Source organism: Sceloporus occidentalis, unplaced genomic scaffold, assembly GCF_023333645.1.
Source record: "Sceloporus occidentalis isolate IW3139 unplaced genomic scaffold, rSceOcc1.0.p SCAF_12, whole genome shotgun sequence".
Classification (NCBI taxonomy): domain Eukaryota; kingdom Metazoa; phylum Chordata; class Lepidosauria; order Squamata; family Phrynosomatidae; genus Sceloporus; species Sceloporus occidentalis.
Window position 1 is genome coordinate 16,261,098 of NW_028316992.1, and position 19,836 is coordinate 16,280,933.

Here is a 19,836-nt window from a genome sequence, read left to right on the forward strand (position 1 = left end):
ACAACTCCCACCACTTCCAAGATCACATAATGATTTATAGGAACACAATAACACAGAACAGGTGAATGAAGAGAGAGGATGGAAGACTTAAAGAAACATACAACATATATCACAGCATCAGCTGAATGCTATAAATTTCTGGAAATTGTAGTTGGTTGTGGCACCAGAGCTTTGCTTTGCAGTTCCCAGAATTCCATAGCATTCCACCAGGCAGTTAAAGTAGTGTCAGATCACATTACTACTGCCGTGTGGATGCAGCCTTGCTTTCGATCAGCCCTGATTTGGCAGAGAGTCCCCATGAATCCTCTGCCATCCCGCTTTTGCAGCTGCTTTTTAAATGACATGGTTTCTCTCTCCTCCTCCCACTTTTCCCCTTTTGTCCCCAGCTCACTTCAACTGCTGCAAAATTAGGTGCAAAGTACAAAAGTAGTTGACTCTCCATAAACTTAGGAAGGGGAAGAGGAAATGCTGGAGCGTCTCTGCCATCCCATTGCCAGTGCTGATGAAATATTCACCTGCCAGTCTGGTTGCTTCTGGACATGAAATAGGGAGAGCGCCATCTTGTCCATTGCCTCAGGTGGCAAAAGGTTTTAGGCCAACCAATGACCATAAAGAGAGAACAGCAATGGATATTGTTCCTCTGCCCCCTGGCCACTGTGCTATGGGGTGTGCCATCTTATCCACTATCCCACATAATATCTACAAAGAATCATAATTGGGAGTGTACATCACAGACACACACACACATTTCTATGAAGCCAGTATGTCTGCACTTATGCCAGTATGTCCATACTTGTGGAAATTGCATGCCTTTTCACTTTTTTCCAATCTGGTCTTTCAAAAACCTCAGAGATTTTATTCCAAAGTGTGTGTGTGTGTGTGTATGCATATGCACACACACACACACACACACACACACACACACATATATATATATATAGAGAGAGTATATCTGTGAAGCCAATATGTCCATCCTTAGGCCCATGTGTCCACATGTGTGGGATTTGCATGCCTTTTTATTTTTTTTCATTCTTGTCTTTGAAAAAATCCTGAGATTTTATTCCAAAGTGTGTTTGTGTATTTCTGTGAAGCCAGTATATATCCACTGTCAGAGCAATGGAAACTTTCCCCATCAAATATCTCTCAATGGACAGCAATGGACCTTTCCCTCCATTGGCCCAAGGTTTCCAGGGACTACTTTTCTGCGCTACTATGATGCGTACGATGAAGGCGGAAGGATCCAGGCTTCCTCTGGCCAACTGCCATCCGCCATGGACTTCTCTGGTCAGAAGGGAAGGGAGAGTCAGGCTCAGCAGTTAGAGGAACTGGGGGCCAAAGGAGGCTTAAAACCGCCTCTCAAAGAGGAAAACAGAAACAGCTAGAATGCTTCTGAAAGCTGGAGCTAACTATTTCATAAAGTTAGTTAAGGGATTCTAAGCTGATCAGTTTATAACTCTGAAAATTGGCTATTACACATTGGCTCTTATCAAAGGTTGGGGGGGGCAATGAAAAGGAAGGACAGAAAATCAAACAACGGAGGGGAATTTGGGGTAAGTTCAATGGCTTGTCTGAAGCAGAGTGATTCAATGGGATTTGTGCAAGTGGAGTGGTTTCCCAAGTGTCTGTTGATTTCTGCTGTGGTTAGTATTATTTATTACAGTTAGGATTAACAAGTGATTTAAGGCTTTTATGGCAGAAAAAAGGAAGGAAGGAAGGAAGGAGGAAGGAAGGAAGGAAGGAAGGGCAAATGGATGAGAGGCAATACTTTGTTTTTTTAAGTCCTCAAAGGAAAATTTATGTAAGTAAGAGGTTTAAAACCAAGACCAGGGGGGAAATAGGAATGAGGAAGGAATGAGGAGAAGTACTAAAAGAGAATTAACCAAAACAGAATAACAAAAAAGGTGAAGATAAGATAATACTGTGGGCTCGTGGTATAATCCGCTAGTATCGGTTTAAGGACCCTCCTCCCTCTTATGGATACCAAAATCCATGGATGCTCAAGTCTCATTAAATACAGGGTCAGAGTAAAATGGTGTGCCTTATTTAAAATGGCAAAAATCAAGCTTTGCTTTCTGGAATTTATATACATTTAAAATATTCTTAAGCCGTGGATGTTTGAATCCATGGCTACAGAATCAGTGGATATGGAATACTGACTGTACAAGCATGCAGTTCTGCTTATATTTTAGATGAAGGGAAAAACCAATTTCATGTGAAATGCTCTTGCAAACACAAACACGGCCATGGTCTGTGATTCCCTGGCAGCGCCAGAGTGATATCGGGCATCCTTTTTTGGCCTTGCAGGGTCCTTTCTGTGGAGCATGTGCTGCCTCTTTGGGACGGATGCCAGTCCCTGGGTACCAGTCTCTGGATGTTCACGACCGAAGGCAACAGGACAGTGAGTAACCCTCCGACACATTGCTGCGATTGGGCTTTGAATGCATTTGGGAACCTTGTTCTAAGTGCCTTCTTTTGCAGAGATTTCATGGCAACAATTGTGCAGGAAATGTGTGACTTGAAATGTGTTTTTGGTAAAATGCTTTTTGGCAATGTTGGGAGGGGGGCACTGAAACCTTTAGTCTCTTGGGCCACATGCAAGCAAGTTATCTTTGCTTTTGATTCCTTTTTCACTTTGCATTTGATCCCTGTGTGACCCTCTTTATTGCATTGCTTTTGTGTTGTTGTATGTCAGAGGGGGTGGCACACCTCTGCTTTCCTGGTTTCGGAAGAGCTGACCCTTCAAACAAGGCCTTCTCTCCAAGATCCATCAGAAAAGGTCTTTGGGGTTATTGGGAGGGACTGGGGAGCACTGGGATCTGGAGGCTGCTTTTCCCAGATCCGGAGGAGGAGAGACAGTCTCAGATGCAAGAGGTTCAGGCTTCAAGGGACCCAAGAACAGGAGAACCCTCTATTCTCTCTTTCCATACCAGGAATAACAAGAGAATGCTTTTGTATGTTGTGTGTATTTGTGTATAGAAGGCTTCTCTCCTTTTCTGGCATCCTAGCAGCTCCTATGAAGAATCCACACAACCGTTTCCAGAAAGTGCAGCTGGAAGACCAGGTAAGCCCTCTTTAATGTTTCTCAATAGCAATAACTACCAACAACAGTGTTTTAGGGAGAGATCCCTCACAAGACCAAACTCAATGATGTCTCTTAAAGGCAGTAAGGATGCTAGGAAACAGGTCTCTGTAATGTCTCACAACTGTTTTCAGGTTGCAAAAAGCGAATATGCTGAAACAGTTGAGGTTTTACAGAGCAATGTTTTCATTCTGTCAGGTTTTCCTGAGAAAACCACTGAGATTTTTCCCCAATGTGTAAATGTGTGTATTTCTGTGAAGCCAGTATATCCACCAATTTGGGCTAAATTCAATGGCTCATCCTTCCCAGAATGATTCAATGGGATCTGTATCAATGGTTTGGTTTACCAAGCATCTGTTGATTTCTGCTATAGTTATTATTATATGCTACAGTTAGGATTAACAAGTGCTTTAAGGCTTTAATTACAGAAAGAAAGAAAGAAAGAAAGAAAGAAAGGAAGGAAGGAAGGTAGGTAAATGGATGACAGACAATACTTTGGTTTTTCAAAGGACATTTTGATTTCTGCTCCCCTTTGGTTTACCAAGTGTATGTGGCTTTCTGCTGTGGTCAATATTATCTACTACAATAAGGATTAGCAAGGGACTTATGAATCTCTTTATATTTATATTTCTGCTTTTCCTGAAAAGAGGAGAAAGCCCTTATCTAGCAGAGCTTGGTGGCTTTCCTATAAGTTATGGAGAAAGGATATAGTATTTGAGGGGGTGGTATAGATCTACTTGAACATCCTGCACAAGAGAATTGTGTGATTTCCTGGTCCAAGTGTATCACAAGGCAAGCTACATCTCTTGGCCTCTCCTCATCTCTTCTTTCCCATCTAGGCTCAAATATTGCTCCTAGGACTGTCATACTAATGCTAATGGAGATAGCTTTCTGTGAATTGCTCTTGCGTTCTTATGGCTCTTGTATCCCCAGTATTTTTTTTAATTTATTTTATTTATTTTATTTATATACAGCCTTTCTCCCTGGAGGGACCCAAGGTGGTTCACAGTTAAAACATTTAAATTTGTTATAAAATTCAATCAATTACAAAGTATATATATATATAAAATAAAATACGCACAAGTAAAAAACAGACTAAAAACCCACCTGCCCCACCTGTGATTAGGGTGGATCTGGAGCACAAGTTTGGGATGTGCAAATGCACTCCTGATCACTGCCAAGACCTGGAGATCAAGGCTCAAGAACGGATGCAGATGACACATAAGTTTAAGTTGTGAAAATACACCCCTAGCAACTGCTGAGTCATGGGTATCGAGGCTGAGAGAAGAGTACAGGCAGATTTGACATCTCAAGGAATGGACGCACATGGCATATAAGTTTAAGATGTGCAAATATACTCCTGGCAACTGCTGAGACCTGGACATCCAGGCTCAAAGAGAAGTCCAGACAGATATGAAGTCTCAAGGAATGGACACAGAGGGCACATTATTTTAGGATGCGCTAATACGCTCCTGGCAACTACCCAGTCATGGGCGTCCAGGATCAGAGAGAAGTCCAGTCAGATCTGAAGTCTCAAGGAATGGACTCAGAGGGCACGTGATTTTACCATGCGCAAATACGCTCCTGGCAACTACCGAGTCAAGGGCGTCCAGGCTCAGAGAGAAGTCCAGTAAGATCTGCAGTCTCAAGGAATGGACTCAGACGGCACATGATTTTACGATGTGCAAATGCGTTCCTGGCAACTACTGAGTCATGGGCGTCCAGGCTCAGAGAGAAGTCCAGTGAGATCTGCAGTCTCAAGGAATGGACTCAGATGGCACATGATTTTACCATGCGCAAATACGCTCCTGGCAACTACTGACTCATGGGGGTCCAGGCTCAGAGAGAAGTCCAATCAGATCTCAAGTCTCAAGGAATGGACACAGAGGGCACATGATTGTACGATGCGCAAATACGCTCCTGGCAACTACTGAGTCATGGGCGACCAGGCTCATAGAGAAGTCCAGTCAGATCTGAAGTCTCAAGAAATGGACTGAGACGGCACATGATTTTAGGATGTGCAAATACGCTCCTGGCAACTACTGAGTCATGGGCGTCCCGGCTCAGAGAGAAGTCCAGTCAGATCTGAAGTCTCAAGGAATTGACTCAGAGGGCACATGATTTTACGAGGCGCAAATACGCTCCTGGCAACTACTGAGTCATGGGCGTCCAGGCTCAGAGAGAAGTCCAGTCAGATCTGAAGTCTCAAGGAATGGACTCAGACGGCACATGATTTTACAATGCGAAAATACGCTCCTGGCAACTACTGTGTCATGGGCGTCCAGGCTCAGAGAGAAGTCCAGTCACATCTGAAGTCTCAAGGAATGGACTCAGAGGGCACATGATTTTACGATGCGCAAATATGCTCCTGGCAACTACTGAGTCATGGGCGTCCAGGCTCAGAGAGAAGACCAATCAGATCTGAAGTCTCAAGGAATGGTCTCAGAGGGCACATGATTTTACGATGCGCAAATACACTCCTGGCAACTAATGAGTCATGGGCGTCCAGGCTCAGAGAGAAATCCAGTCCCATCTGAAGTCTCAAGGAATGGACTCAGACGGCACATGATTTTACGATGCGGAAATACGCTCCTGGCAACTTCTGAGTCATGGGCGTCCAGGCTCAGAGAGACGTCCAGTCAGATCTGAAGTCTCAAGGAATGGACTCAGACGGAACATGATTTTAAGATACGCAAATACGCTCCTGGCAACTACTGAGTCATGGGCGTACAGGCTCAGACAGAAGTCCAGTCAGATCTGAAGTCTCAAGGAATGGACTCAGACGGTACATGATTTTACGATGCGCAAATACGCTCCTGGCAACTACAGAGTCATGGGCGTCCAGGCTCAGAGAGAAGTCCAGGCAGATCTGAAGTCTCAAGGAATGGACTCAGACTGCACATGATTTCAGGATGTGCAAATACGCTCCTGGCAACTACAGAGTCATGGGCGTCCAGGCTCAGAGAGAAGTCCAGGAAGATCTGAAGTCTCAAGGAATGGACTCAGAGGGCACATGATTTTACGATGCGCAAACACGCTCCTGGCAACTACTGAGTCATGGGCATCCAGGCTCAGACAGAAGTCCAGTCAGATCTGAAGTCTCAAGGAATGGACTCAGACGGTACATGATTTTACGATGCGCAAATACGCTCCTGGCAACTACTGAGTCATGGGCGTCCAGGCTCAGAGAGAAGTCCAGTCAGATCTGAAGTCTCAAGCAATGGACTCAGAGGGCACATGATTTTAGGATGCGCAAATACGCTCCTGGCAACTACTGAGTCATGGGCGTCCAGGCTCAGAGAGAAGTCCAGTCAGATCTGAAGTCTCAAGGAATGGACTCAGAGGGCACATGCTTTTACGATGCACAAATACGCTCCTGACAACTACTGAGTCATGGGCGTCCAGGCTCAGAGAGAAGTCCAGTCAGATCTGAAGTCTCAAGGAATGTACTCAGAGGGCACATGATTTTACGATGCGCAAATACGCTCCTGGCAACTACTGAGTCATGGGCGTCCAGATTCACAGAGAAGTCCAGTCAGATCTGAAGTCTCAAGGAATGGACTCAGAGGGCACATGATTTTACGATGCGCAAATACGCTCCTGGCAAGTACTGAGTCATGGGTGTCCAGGCTCAGAGAGAAGTCCAGTCAGATCTGAAGTCTCAAGGAATGGACTCAGAGGGCACATGATTTTACGATGCACAAATACGCTCCTGGCAATTACTGAGTCATGGGCGTCCAGCTTCAGAGAGAAGTCCAGTCAGATCTGAAGTCTCAAGGAATGGACTCAGAGGGCAGATAATTTTACAATTCGCAGATACGCTCCTGGCAACTACTGAGTCATGGGCGTCCAGGCTCAGAGAGAAGTCCAGTCAGATCTGAAGTCTCAAGGAATGGACTCAGAGGGCACATGATTTTACGATGCGCAAATACGCTCCTGGCAACTACTGGGTCATGGGCGTCCAGGCTCAGAGAGAAGTCCAGTCAGATCTGAAGTCTCAAGGAATGGACTCAGAGGGCACATGATTTTACGAGGCGCAAATACGCTCCTGGCAACTACTGAGTCATGGGCGTCCAGGCTCAGAGAGAAGTCCAGTCAGATCTGAAGTCTCAAGGAATGGACTCAGACGGCACATGATTTTACAATGCGAAAATACGCTCCTGGCAACTACTGTGTCATGGGCGTCCAGGCTCAGAGAGAAGTCCAGTCACATCTGAAGTCTCAAGGAATGGACTCAGAGGGCACATGATTTTACGATGCGCAAATATGCTCCTGGCAACTACTGAGTCATGGGCGTCCAGGCTCAGAGAGAAGACCAATCAGATCTGAAGTCTCAAGGAATGGTCTCAGAGGGCACATGATTTTACGATGCGCAAATACGCTCCTGGCAACTACTGAGTCATGGGCGTCCAGGCTCAGAGAGAAGTCCAGTCAGATCTGAAGTCTCAAGGAATGGACTCAGAGGGCACATGATTTTAGGATGCGGAAATACGCTCCTGGCAACTTCTGAGTCATGGGCGTCCAGGCTCAGAGAGACGTCCAGTCAGATCTGAAGTCTCAAGGAATGGACTCAGACGGAACATGATTTTAAGATACGCAAATACGCTCCTGGCAACTACTGAGTCATGGGCGTACAGGCTCAGACAGAAGTCCAGTCAGATCTGAAGTCTCAAGGAATGGACTCAGACGGTACATGATTTTACGATGCGCAAATACGCTCCTGGCAACTACAGAGTCATGGGCGTCCAGGCTCAGAGAGAAGTCCAGGCAGATCTGAAGTCTCAAGGAATGGACTCAGACTGCACATGATTTCAGGATGTGCAAATACGCTCCTGGCAACTACAGAGTCATGGGCGTCCAGGCTCAGAGAGAAGTCCAGGAAGATCTGAAGTCTCAAGGAATGGACTCAGAGGGCACATGATTTTACGATGCGCAAACACGCTCCTGGCAACTACTGAGTCATGGGCGTCCAGGCTCAGACAGAAGTCCAGTCAGATCTGAAGTCTCAAGGAATGGACTCAGACGGTACATGATTTTACGATGCGCAAATACGCTCCTGGCAACTACTGAGTCATGGGCGTCCAGGCTCAGAGAGAAGTCCAGTCAGATCTGAAGTCTCAAGCAATGGACTCAGAGGGCACATGATTTTAGGATGCGCAAATACGCTCCTGGCAACTACTGAGTCATGGGCGTCCAGGCTCAGAGAGAAGTCCAGTCAGATCTGAAGTCTCAAGGAATGGACTCAGAGGGCACATGATTTTACGATGCGCAAATACGCTCCTGGCAACTACTGAGTCATGGGCGTCCAGGCTCAGAGAGAAGTCCAGTCAGATCTGAAGTCTCAAGGAATGGACTCAGAGGGCACATGATTTTACGATGCGCAAATACGCTCCTGGCAACAACTGAGTCATGGGCGTCCAGGCTCAGAGAGAAGTCCAGTGAGATCTGAAGTCTCAAGGAATGGACTCAGAGGGCACATGATTTAACGATGCGCAAATACGCTCCTGGCAACTACTGAGTCATGGGCGTCCAGGCTCAGAGAGAAGTCCAGTCAGATCTGAAGTCTCAAGGAATGGACTCAGAGGGCACATGATTTTACGATGCGCAAATACGCTCCTGGCAATTACTGAGTCATGGGCGTCCAGGCTCAGAGAGAAGTCCAGTCAGATCTGAAGTCTCAAGGAATGGACTCAGAGGGCACATGCTTTTACGATGCACAAATACGCTCCTGGCAACTACTGAGTCATGGGCGTCCAGGCTCAGAGAGAAGTCCAGTCAGATCTGAAGTCTCAAGGAATGTACTCAGAGGGCACATGATTTTACGATGCGCAAATACGCTCCTGGCAACTACTGAGTCATGGGCGTCCAGATTCACAGAGAAGTCCAGTCAGATCTGAAGTCTCAAGGAATGGACTCAGAGGGCACATGATTTTACGATGCGCAAATACGCTCCTGGCAAGTACTGAGTCATGGGTGTCCAGGCTCAGAGAGAAGTCCAGTCAGATCTGAAGTCTCAAGGAATGGACTCAGAGGGCACATGATTTTACGATGCACAAATACGCTCCTGGCAATTACTGAGTCATGGGCGTCCAGCTTCAGAGAGAAGTCCAGTCAGATCTGAAGTCTCAAGGAATGGACTCAGAGGGCAGATAATTTTACAATTCGCAGATACGCTCCTGGCAACTACTGAGTCATGGGCGTCCAAGCTCAGAGAGAAGTCCAGTTATATCTGAAGTCTCAAGGAATGGACTCAGAGGGCACATGATTTTACGATGCGCAAATACGCTCCTGGCAACTACTGAGTCATGGGCGTCCAGGCTCAGAGAGAAGTCCAGTCAGATCTGAAGTCTCAAGGAATGGACTCAGAGGGCACATGATTTTACGATGCGCAAATACGCTCCTGGCAACTACTGGGTCATGGGCGTCCAGGCTCAGAGAGAAGTCCAGTCAGATCTGAAGTCTCAAGGAATGGACTCAGAGGGCACATGATTTTACGATGCGCAAATACGCTCCTGGCAACTACTGGGTCATGGGCGTCCAGGCTCAGAGAGAAGTCCAGTCAGATCTGAAGTCTCAAGGAATGGACTAAGAGGGCACATGATTTTACGATGCGCAAATACGCTCCTGGCAACTACTGAGTCATGGGCGTCCAGGCTCAGAGAGAAGTCCAGTCAGATCTGAAGTATCAAGGAATGGACTCAGAGGGCACATGATTTTACCATGCGCAAATACGCTCCTGGCAACAACTGAGTCATGGGCGTCCAGGCTCAGAGAGAAGTCCAGTGAGATCTGAAGTCTCAAGGAATGGACTCAGAGGGCACATGATTTAACGATGCGCAAATACGCCCCTGGCAACTACTGAGTCATGGGCGTCCAGGCTCAGAGAGAAGTCCAGTCAGATCTGAAGTCTCAAGGAATGGACTCAGAGGGCACATGATTTTACGATGCGCAAATACGCTCCTGGCAATTACTGAGTCATGGGCGTCCAGGCTCAGAGAGAAGTCCAGTCAGATCTGAAGTCTCAAGGAATGGACTCAGAGGGCACATGATTATACCATGCGCAAATACGCTCCTGGCAACTACTGAGTCATGGGCGTCCAGGCTCAGAGAGAAGTCCAGTCAGATCTGAAGTCTCAAGGAATGGACTCAGAGGGCACATGATTTAACGATGCGCAAATACGCTCCTGGCAACTACTGAGTCATGGGCGTCCAGGCTCAGAGAGAAGTCCAGTCAGATCTGAAGTCTCAAGGAATGGACTCAGAGGGCACATGATTTTACGATGCGCAAATACGCTCCTGGCAATTACTGAGTCATGGGCGTCCAGGCTCAGAGAGAAGTCCAGTCAGATCTGAAGTCTCAAGGAATGGACTCAGAGGGCACATGATTATACCATGCGCAAATACGCTCCTGGCAACTACTGAGTCATGGGCGTCCAGATTCACAGAGAAGTCCAGTCAGATCTGAAGTCTCAAGGAATGGACTCAGAGGGCACATGATTTTACGATGCGCAAATACGCTCCTGGCAACTACTGAGTCATGGGCGTCCAGGCTCAGAGAGAAGTCCAGTCAGATCTGAAGTCTCAAGGAATGGACTCAGAGGGCACATGATTTTAGGATGCGCAAATACGCTCCTGGCAACTACTGAGTCATGGGCGTCCAGGCTCAGAGAGAAGTCCAGTCAGATCTGAAGTCTCAAGGAATGGACTCAGAGGGCACATGATTTTACGATGCGCAAATACGCTCCTGGCAACAACTGAGTCATGGGCGTCCAGACTCAGAGAGAAGTCCAGTGAGATCTGAAGTCTCAAGGAATGGACTCAGAGGGCACATGATTTTACGATGCGCAAATACGCTCCTGGCAATTACTGAGTCATGGGCGTCCAGCTTCAGAGAGAAGTCCAGTCAGATCTGAAGTCTCAAGGAATGGACTCAGAGGGCAGATAATTTTACAATTCGCAGATACGCTCCTGGCAACTACTGAGTCATGGGCGTCCAAGCTCAGAGAGAAGTCCAGTTATATCTGAAGTCTCAAGGAATGGACTCAGAGGGCACATGATTTTACGATGGGCAAATACGCTCCTGGCAACTACTGAGTCATGGGCGTCCAGGCTCAGAGAGAAGTCCAGTCAGATCTGAAGTCTCAAGGAATGGACTCAGAGGGCACATGATTTTACGATGCGCAAATACGCTCCTGGCAACTACTGGGTCATGGGCGTCCAGGCTCAGAGAGAAGTCCAGTCAGATCTGAAGTCTCAAGGAATGGACTCAGAGGGCACATGATTTTACGATGCGCAAATACGCTCCTGGCAACTACTGGGTCATGGGCGTCCAGGCTCAGAGAGAAGTCCAGTCAGATCTGAAGTCTCAAGGAATGGACTAAGAGGGCACATGATTTTACGATGCGCAAATACGCTCCTGGCAACTACTGAGTCATGGGCGTCCAGGCTCAGAGAGAAGTCCAGTCAGATCTGAAGTCTCAAGGAATGGACTCAGAGGGCACATGATTTTAGGATGCGCAAATACGCTCCTGGCAATTACTGAGTCATGGGCGTCCAGGCTCAGAGAGAAGTCCAGTCAGATCTGAAGTCTCAAGGAATGGACTCAGAGGGCACATGATTATACCATGCGCAAATACGCTCCTGGCAACTACTGAGTCATGGGCGTCCAGGCTCAGAGAGAAGTCCAGTCAGATCTGAAGTCTCAAGGAATGGACTCAGAGGGCACATGATTTTACGATGCGCAAATACGCTCCTGGCAACTACTGAGTCATGGGCGTCCAGATTCACAGAGAAGTCCAGTCAGATCTGAAGTCTCAAGGAATGGACTCAGAGGGCACATGATTTTACGATGCGCAAATACGCTCCTGGCAACTACTGAGTCATGGGCGTCCAGGCTCAGAGAGAAGTCCAGTCAGATCTGAAGTCTCAAGGAATGGACTCAGAGGGCACATGATTTTAGGATGCGCAAATACGCTCCTGGCAACTACTGAGTCATGGGCGTCCAGGCTCAGAGAGAAGTCCAGTCAGATCTGAAGTCTCAAGGAATGGACTCAGAGGGCACATGATTTTACGATGCGCAAATACGCTCCTGGCAACAACTGAGTCATGGGCGTCCAGACTCAGAGAGAAGTCCAGTGAGATCTGAAGTCTCAAGGAATGGACTCAGAGGGCACATGATTTTACGATGCGCAAATACGCTCCTGGCAACTACTGAGTCATGGGCGTCCAGATTCACAGAGAAGTCCAGTCAGATCTGCAGTCTCAAGGAATGGACTCAGAGGACACGTGATTTTACGATGCGCAAATACGCTCCTGTCAAGTACTGAGTCATGGGCGTCCAGGCTCAGAGAGAAGTCCAGTCAGATCTGAAGTCTCAAGGAATGGACTCAGAGGGCACATGATTTTACGATGCGCAAATACGCTCCTGGCAACAACTGAGTCATGGGCGTCCAGGCTCAGAGAGAAGTCCAGTGAGATCTGAAGTCTCAAGGAATGGACTCAGAGGGCACATGATTTAACGATGCGCAAATACGCTCCTGGCAACTACTGAGTCATGGGCGTCCAGGCTCAGAGAGAAGTCCAGTCAGATCTGAAGTCTCAAGGAATGGACTCAGAGGGCACATGATTTTACGATGCGCAAATACGCTCCTGGCAATTACTGAGTCATGGGCGTCCAGGCTCAGAGAGAAGTCCAGTCAGATCTGAAGTCTCAAGGAATGGACTCAGAGGGCACATGATTTTAGGATGCGCAAATACGCTCCTGGCAACTACTGAGTCGTGGGCATCCAGATTCACAGAGAAGTCCAGTCAGATCTGACGTCTCACGGAATGGACTCAGAGGGCACATGATTTTACGATGCGCAAATACGCTCCTGGCAAGTACTGAGTCATGGGCGTCCAGGCTCAGAGAGAAGTCCAGTCAGATCTGAAGTCTCAAGGAATGGACTCAGAGGGCACATGATTTTACGATGCACAAATACGCTCCTGGCAATTACTGAGTCATGGGCGTCCAGCTTCAGAGAGAAGTCCAGTCAGATCTGAAGTCTCAAGGAATGGACTCAGAGGGCAGATAATTTTACAATTCGCAGATACGCTCCTGGCAACTACTGAGTCATGGGCGTCCAAGCTCAGAGAGAAGTCCAGTTATATCTGAAGTCTCAAGGAATGGACTCAGAGGGCACATGATTTTACGATGCGCAAATACGCTCCTGGCAACTACTGAGTCATGGGCGTCCAGGCTCAGAGAGAAGTCAAGTCAGATCTGAAGTCTCAAGGAATGGACTCAGAGGGCACATGATTTTACGATGCGCAAATACGCTCCTGGCAACTACTGGGTCATGGGCGTCCAGGCTCAGAGAGAAGTCCAGTCAGATCTGAAGTCTCAAGGAATGGACTCAGAGGGCACATGATTTTACGATGCGCAAATACGCTCCTGGCAACTACTGGGTCATGGGCGTCCAGGCTCAGAGAGAAGTCCAGTCAGATCTGAAGTCTCAAGGAATGGACTAAGAGGGCACATGATTTTACGATGCGCAAATACGCTCCTGGCAACTACTGAGTCATGGGCGTCCAGGCTCAGAGAGAAGTCCAGTCAGATCTGAAGTCTCAAGGAATGGACTCAGAGGGCACATGATTTTAGGATGCGCAAATACGCTCCTGGCAACTACTGAGTCGTGGGCGTCCAGATTCACAGAGAAGTCCAGTCAGATCTGACGTCTCACGGAATGGACTCAGAGGGCACATGATTTTACGATGCGCAAATACGCTCCTGGCAAGTACTGAGTCATGGGCGTCCAGGCTCAGAGAGAAGTCCAGTCAGATCTGAAGTCTCAAGGAATGGACTCAGAGGGCACATGATTTTACGATGCACAAATACGCTCCTGGCAATTACTGAGTCATGGGCGTCCAGCTTCAGAGAGAAGTCCAGTCAGATCTGAAGTCTCAAGGAATGGACTCAGAGGGCAGATAATTTTACAATTCGCAGATACGCTCCTGGCAACTACTGAGTCATGGGCGTCCAAGCTCAGAGAGAAGTCCAGTTATATCTGAAGTCTCAAGGAATGGACTCAGAGGGCACATGATTTTACGATGCGCAAATACGCTCCTGGCAACTACTGAGTCATGGGCGTCCAGGCTCAGAGAGAAGTCAAGTCAGATCTGAAGTCTCAAGGAATGGACTCAGAGGGCACATGATTTTACGATGCGCAAATACGCTCCTGGCAACTACTGGGTCATGGGCGTCCAGGCTCAGAGAGAAGTCCAGTCAGATCTGAAGTCTCAAGGAATGGACTCAGAGGGCACATGATTTTACGATGCGCAAATACGCTCCTGGCAACTACTGGGTCATGGGCGTCCAGGCTCAGAGAGAAGTCCAGTCAGATCTGAAGTCTCAAGGAATGGACTAAGAGGGCACATGATTTTACGATGCGCAAATACGCTCCTGGCAACTACTGAGTCATGGGCGTCCAGGCTCAGAGAGAAGTCCAGTCAGATCTGAAGTATCAAGGAATGGACTCAGAGGGCACGTGATTTTACCATGCGCAAATACGCTCCTGGCAACAACTGAGTCATGGGCGTCCAGGCTCAGAGAGAAGTCCAGTGAGATCTGAAGTCTCAAGGAATGGACTCAGAGGGCACATGATTTAACGATGCGCAAATACGCCCCTGGCAACTACTGAGTCATGGGCGTCCAGGCTCAGAGAGAAGTCCAGTCAGATCTGAAGTCTCAAGGAATGGACTCAGAGGGCACATGATTTTACGATGCGCAAATACGCTCCTGGCAATTACTGAGTCATGGGCGTCCAGGCTCAGAGAGAAGTCCAGTCAGATCTGAAGTCTCAAGGAATGGACTCAGAGGGCACATGATTATACCATGCGCAAATACGCTCCTGGCAACTACTGAGTCATGGGCGTCCAGGCTCAGAGAGAAGTCCAGTCAGATCTGAAGTCTCAAGGAATGGACTCAGAGGGCACATGATTTAACGATGCGCAAATACGCTCCTGGCAACTACTGAGTCATGGGCGTCCAGGCTCAGAGAGAAGTCCAGTCAGATCTGAAGTCTCAAGGAATGGACTCAGAGGGCACATGATTTTACGATGCGCAAATACGCTCCTGGCAATTACTGAGTCATGGGCGTCCAGGCTCAGAGAGAAGTCCAGTCAGATCTGAAGTCTCAAGGAATGGACTCAGAGGGCACATGATTATACCATGCGCAAATACGCTCCTGGCAACTACTGAGTCATGGGCGTCCAGATTCACAGAGAAGTCCAGTCAGATCTGAAGTCTCAAGGAATGGACTCAGAGGGCACATGATTTTACGATGCGCAAATACGCTCCTGGCAACTACTGAGTCATGGGCGTCCAGGCTCAGAGAGAAGTCCAGTCAGATCTGAAGTCTCAAGGAATGGACTCAGAGGGCACATGATTTTAGGATGCGCAAATACGCTCCTGGCAACTACTGAGTCATGGGCGTCCAGGCTCAGAGAGAAGTCCAGTCAGATCTGAAGTCTCAAGGAATGGACTCAGAGGGCACATGATTTTACGATGCGCAAATACGCTCCTGGCAACAACTGAGTCATGGGCGTCCAGACTCAGAGAGAAGTCCAGTGAGATCTGAAGTCTCAAGGAATGGACTCAGAGGGCACATGATTTTACGATGCGCAAATACGCTCCTGGCAATTACTGAGTCATGGGCGTCCAGCTTCAGAGAGAAGTCCAGTCAGATCTGAAGTCTCAAGGAATGGACTCAGAGGGCAGATAATTTTACAATTCGCAGATACGCTCCTGGCAACTACTGAGTCATGGGCGTCCAAGCTCAGAGAGAAGTCCAGTTATATCTGAAGTCTCAAGGAATGGACTCAGAGGGCACATGATTTTACGATGGGCAAATACGCTCCTGGCAACTACTGAGTCATGGGCGTCCAGGCTCAGAGAGAAGTCCAGTCAGATCTGAAGTCTCAAGGAATGGACTCAGAGGGCACATAATTTTACGATGCGCAAATACGCTCCTGGCAACTACTGGGTCATGGGCGTCCAGGCTCAGAGAGAAGTCCAGTCAGATCTGAAGTCTCAAGGAATGGACTCAGAGGGCACATGATTTTACGATGCGCAAATACGCTCCTGGCAACTACTGGGTCATGGGCGTCCAGGCTCAGAGAGAAGTCCAGTCAGATCTGAAGTCTCAAGGAATGGACTAAGAGGGCACATGATTTTACGATGCGCAAATACGCTCCTGGCAACTACTGAGTCATGGGCGTCCAGGCTCAGAGAGAAGTCCAGTCAGATCTGAAGTCTCAAGGAATGGACTCAGAGGGCACATGATTTTAGGATGCGCAAATACGCTCCTGGCAATTACTGAGTCATGGGCGTCCAGGCTCAGAGAGAAGTCCAGTCAGATCTGAAGTCTCAAGGAATGGACTCAGAGGGCACATGATTATACCATGCGCAAATACGCTCCTGGCAACTACTGAGTCATGGGCGTCCAGGCTCAGAGAGAAGTCCAGTCAGATCTGAAGTCTCAAGGAATGGACTCAGAGGGCACATGATTTTACGATGCGCAAATACGCTCCTGGCAACTACTGAGTCATGGGCGTCCAGATTCACAGAGAAGTCCAGTCAGATCTGAAGTCTCAAGGAATGGACTCAGAGGGCACATGATTTTACGATGCGCAAATACGCTCCTGGCAACTACTGAGTCATGGGCGTCCAGGCTCAGAGAGAAGTCCAGTCAGATCTGAAGTCTCAAGGAATGGACTCAGAGGGCACATGATTTTAGGATGCGCAAATACGCTCCTGGCAACTACTGAGTCATGGGCGTCCAGGCTCAGAGAGAAGTCCAGTCAGATCTGAAGTCTCAAGGAATGGACTCAGAGGGCACATGATTTTACGATGCGCAAATACGCTCCTGGCAACAACTGAGTCATGGGCGTCCAGACTCAGAGAGAAGTCCAGTGAGATCTGAAGTCTCAAGGAATGGACTCAGAGGGCACATGATTTTACGATGCGCAAATACGCTCCTGGCAACTACTGAGTCATGGGCGTCCAGATTCACAGAGAAGTCCAGTCAGATCTGCAGTCTCAAGGAATGGACTCAGAGGACACGTGATTTTACGATGCGCAAATACGCTCCTGTCAAGTACTGAGTCATGGGCGTCCAGGCTCAGAGAGAAGTCCAGTCAGATCTGAAGTCTCAAGGAATGGACTCAGAGGGCACATGATTTTACGATGCGCAAATACGCTCCTGGCAACAACTGAGTCATGGGCGTCCAGGCTCAGAGAGAAGTCCAGTGAGATCTGAAGTCTCAAGGAATGGACTCAGAGGGCACATGATTTAACGATGCGCAAATACGCTCCTGGCAACTACTGAGTCATGGGCGTCCAGGCTCAGAGAGAAGTCCAGTCAGATCTGAAGTCTCAAGGAATGGACTCAGAGGGCACATGATTTTACGATGCGCAAATACGCTCCTGGCAATTACTGAGTCATGGGCGTCCAGGCTCAGAGAGAAGTCCAGTCAGATCTGAAGTCTCAAGGAATGGACTCAGAGGGCACATGATTTTAGGATGCGCAAATACGCTCCTGGCAACTACTGAGTCGTGGGCGTCCAGATTCACAGAGAAGTCCAGTCAGATCTGACGTCTCACGGAATGGACTCAGAGGGCACATGATTTTACGATGCGCAAATACGCTCCTGGCAAGTACTGAGTCATGGGCGTCCAGGCTCAGAGAGAAGTCCAGTCAGATCTGAAGTCTCAAGGAATGGACTCAGAGGGCACATGATTTTACGATGCACAAATACGCTCCTGGCAATTACTGAGTCATGGGCGTCCAGCTTCAGAGAGAAGTCCAGTCAGATCTGAAGTCTCAAGGAATGGACTCAGAGGGCAGATAATTTTACAATTCGCAGATACGCTCCTGGCAACTACTGAGTCATGGGCGTCCAAGCTCAGAGAGAAGTCCAGTTATATCTGAAGTCTCAAGGAATGGACTCAGAGGGCACATGATTTTACGATGCGCAAATACGCTCCTGGCAACTACTGAGTCATGGGCGTCCAGGCTCAGAGAGAAGTCAAGTCAGATCTGAAGTCTCAAGGAATGGACTCAGAGGGCACATGATTTTACGATGCGCAAATACGCTCCTGGCAACTACTGGGTCATGGGCGTCCAGGCTCAGAGAGAAGTCCAGTCAGATCTGAAGTCTCAAGGAATGGACTCAGAGGGCACATGATTTTACGATGCGCAAATACGCTCCTGGCAACTACTGGGTCATGGGCGTCCAGGCTCAGAGAGAAGTCCAGTCAGATCTGAAGTCTCAAGGAATGGACTAAGAGGGCACATGATTTTACGATGCGCAAATACGCTCCTGGCAACTACTGAGTCATGGGCGTCCAGGCTCAGAGAGAAGTCCAGTCAGATCTGAAGTATCAAGGAATGGACTCAGAGGGCACGTGATTTTACCATGCGCAAATACGCTCCTGGCAACAACTGAGTCATGGGCGTCCAGGCTCAGAGAGAAGTCCAGTGAGATCTGAAGTCTCAAGGAATGGACTCAGAGGGCACATGATTTAACGATGCGCAAATACGCCCCTGGCAACTACTGAGTCATGGGCGTCCAGGCTCAGAGAGAAGTCCAGTCAGATCTGAAGTCTCAAGGAATGGACTCAGAGGGCACATGATTTTACGATGCGCAAATACGCTCCTGGCAATTACTGAGTCATGGGCGTCCAGGCTCAGAGAGAAGTCCAGTCAGATCTGAAGTCTCAAGGAATGGACTCAGAGGGCACATGATTATACCATGCGCAAATACGCTCCTGGCAACTACTGAGTCATGGGCGTCCAGGCTCAGAGAGAAGTCCAGTCAGATCTGAAGTCTCAAGGAATGGACTCAGAGGGCACATGATTTAACGATGCGCAAATACGCTCCTGGCAACTACTGAGTCATGGGCGTCCAGGCTCAGAGAGAAGTCCAGTCAGATCTGAAGTCTCAAGGAATGGACTCAGAGGGCACATGATTTTACGATGCGCAAATACGCTCCTGGCAATTACTGAGTCATGGGCGTCCAGGCTCAGAGAGAAGTCCAGTCAGATCTGAAGTCTCAAGGAATGGACTCAGAGGGCACATGATTATACCATGCGCAAATACGCTCCTGGCAACTACTGAGTCATGGGCGTCCAGATTCACAGAGAAGTCCAGTCAGATCTGAAGTCTCAAGGAATGGACTCAGAGGGCACATGATTTTACGATGCGCAAATACGCTCCTGGCAACTACTGAGTCATGGGCGTCCAGGCTCAGAGAGAAGTCCAGTCAGATCTGAAGTCTCAAGGAATGGACTCAGAGGGCACATGATTTTAGGATGCGCAAATACGCTCCTGGCAACTACTGAGTCATGGGCGTCCAGGCTCAGAGAGAAGTCCAGTCAGATCTGAAGTCTCAAGGAATGGACTCAGAGGGCACATGATTTTACGATGCGCAAATACGCTCCTGGCAACAACTGAGTCATGGGCGTCCAGACTCAGAGAGAAGTCCAGTGAGATCTGAAGTCTCAAGGAATGGACTCAGAGGGCACATGATTTTACGATGCGCAAATACGCTCCTGGCAACTACTGAGTCATGGGCGTCCAGATTCACAGAGAAGTCCAGTCAGATCTGCAGTCTCAAGGAATGGACTCAGAGGACACGTGATTTTACGATGCGCAAATACGCTCCTGGCAAGTACTGAGTCATGGGCGTCCAGGCTCAGAGAGAAGTCCAGTCAGAT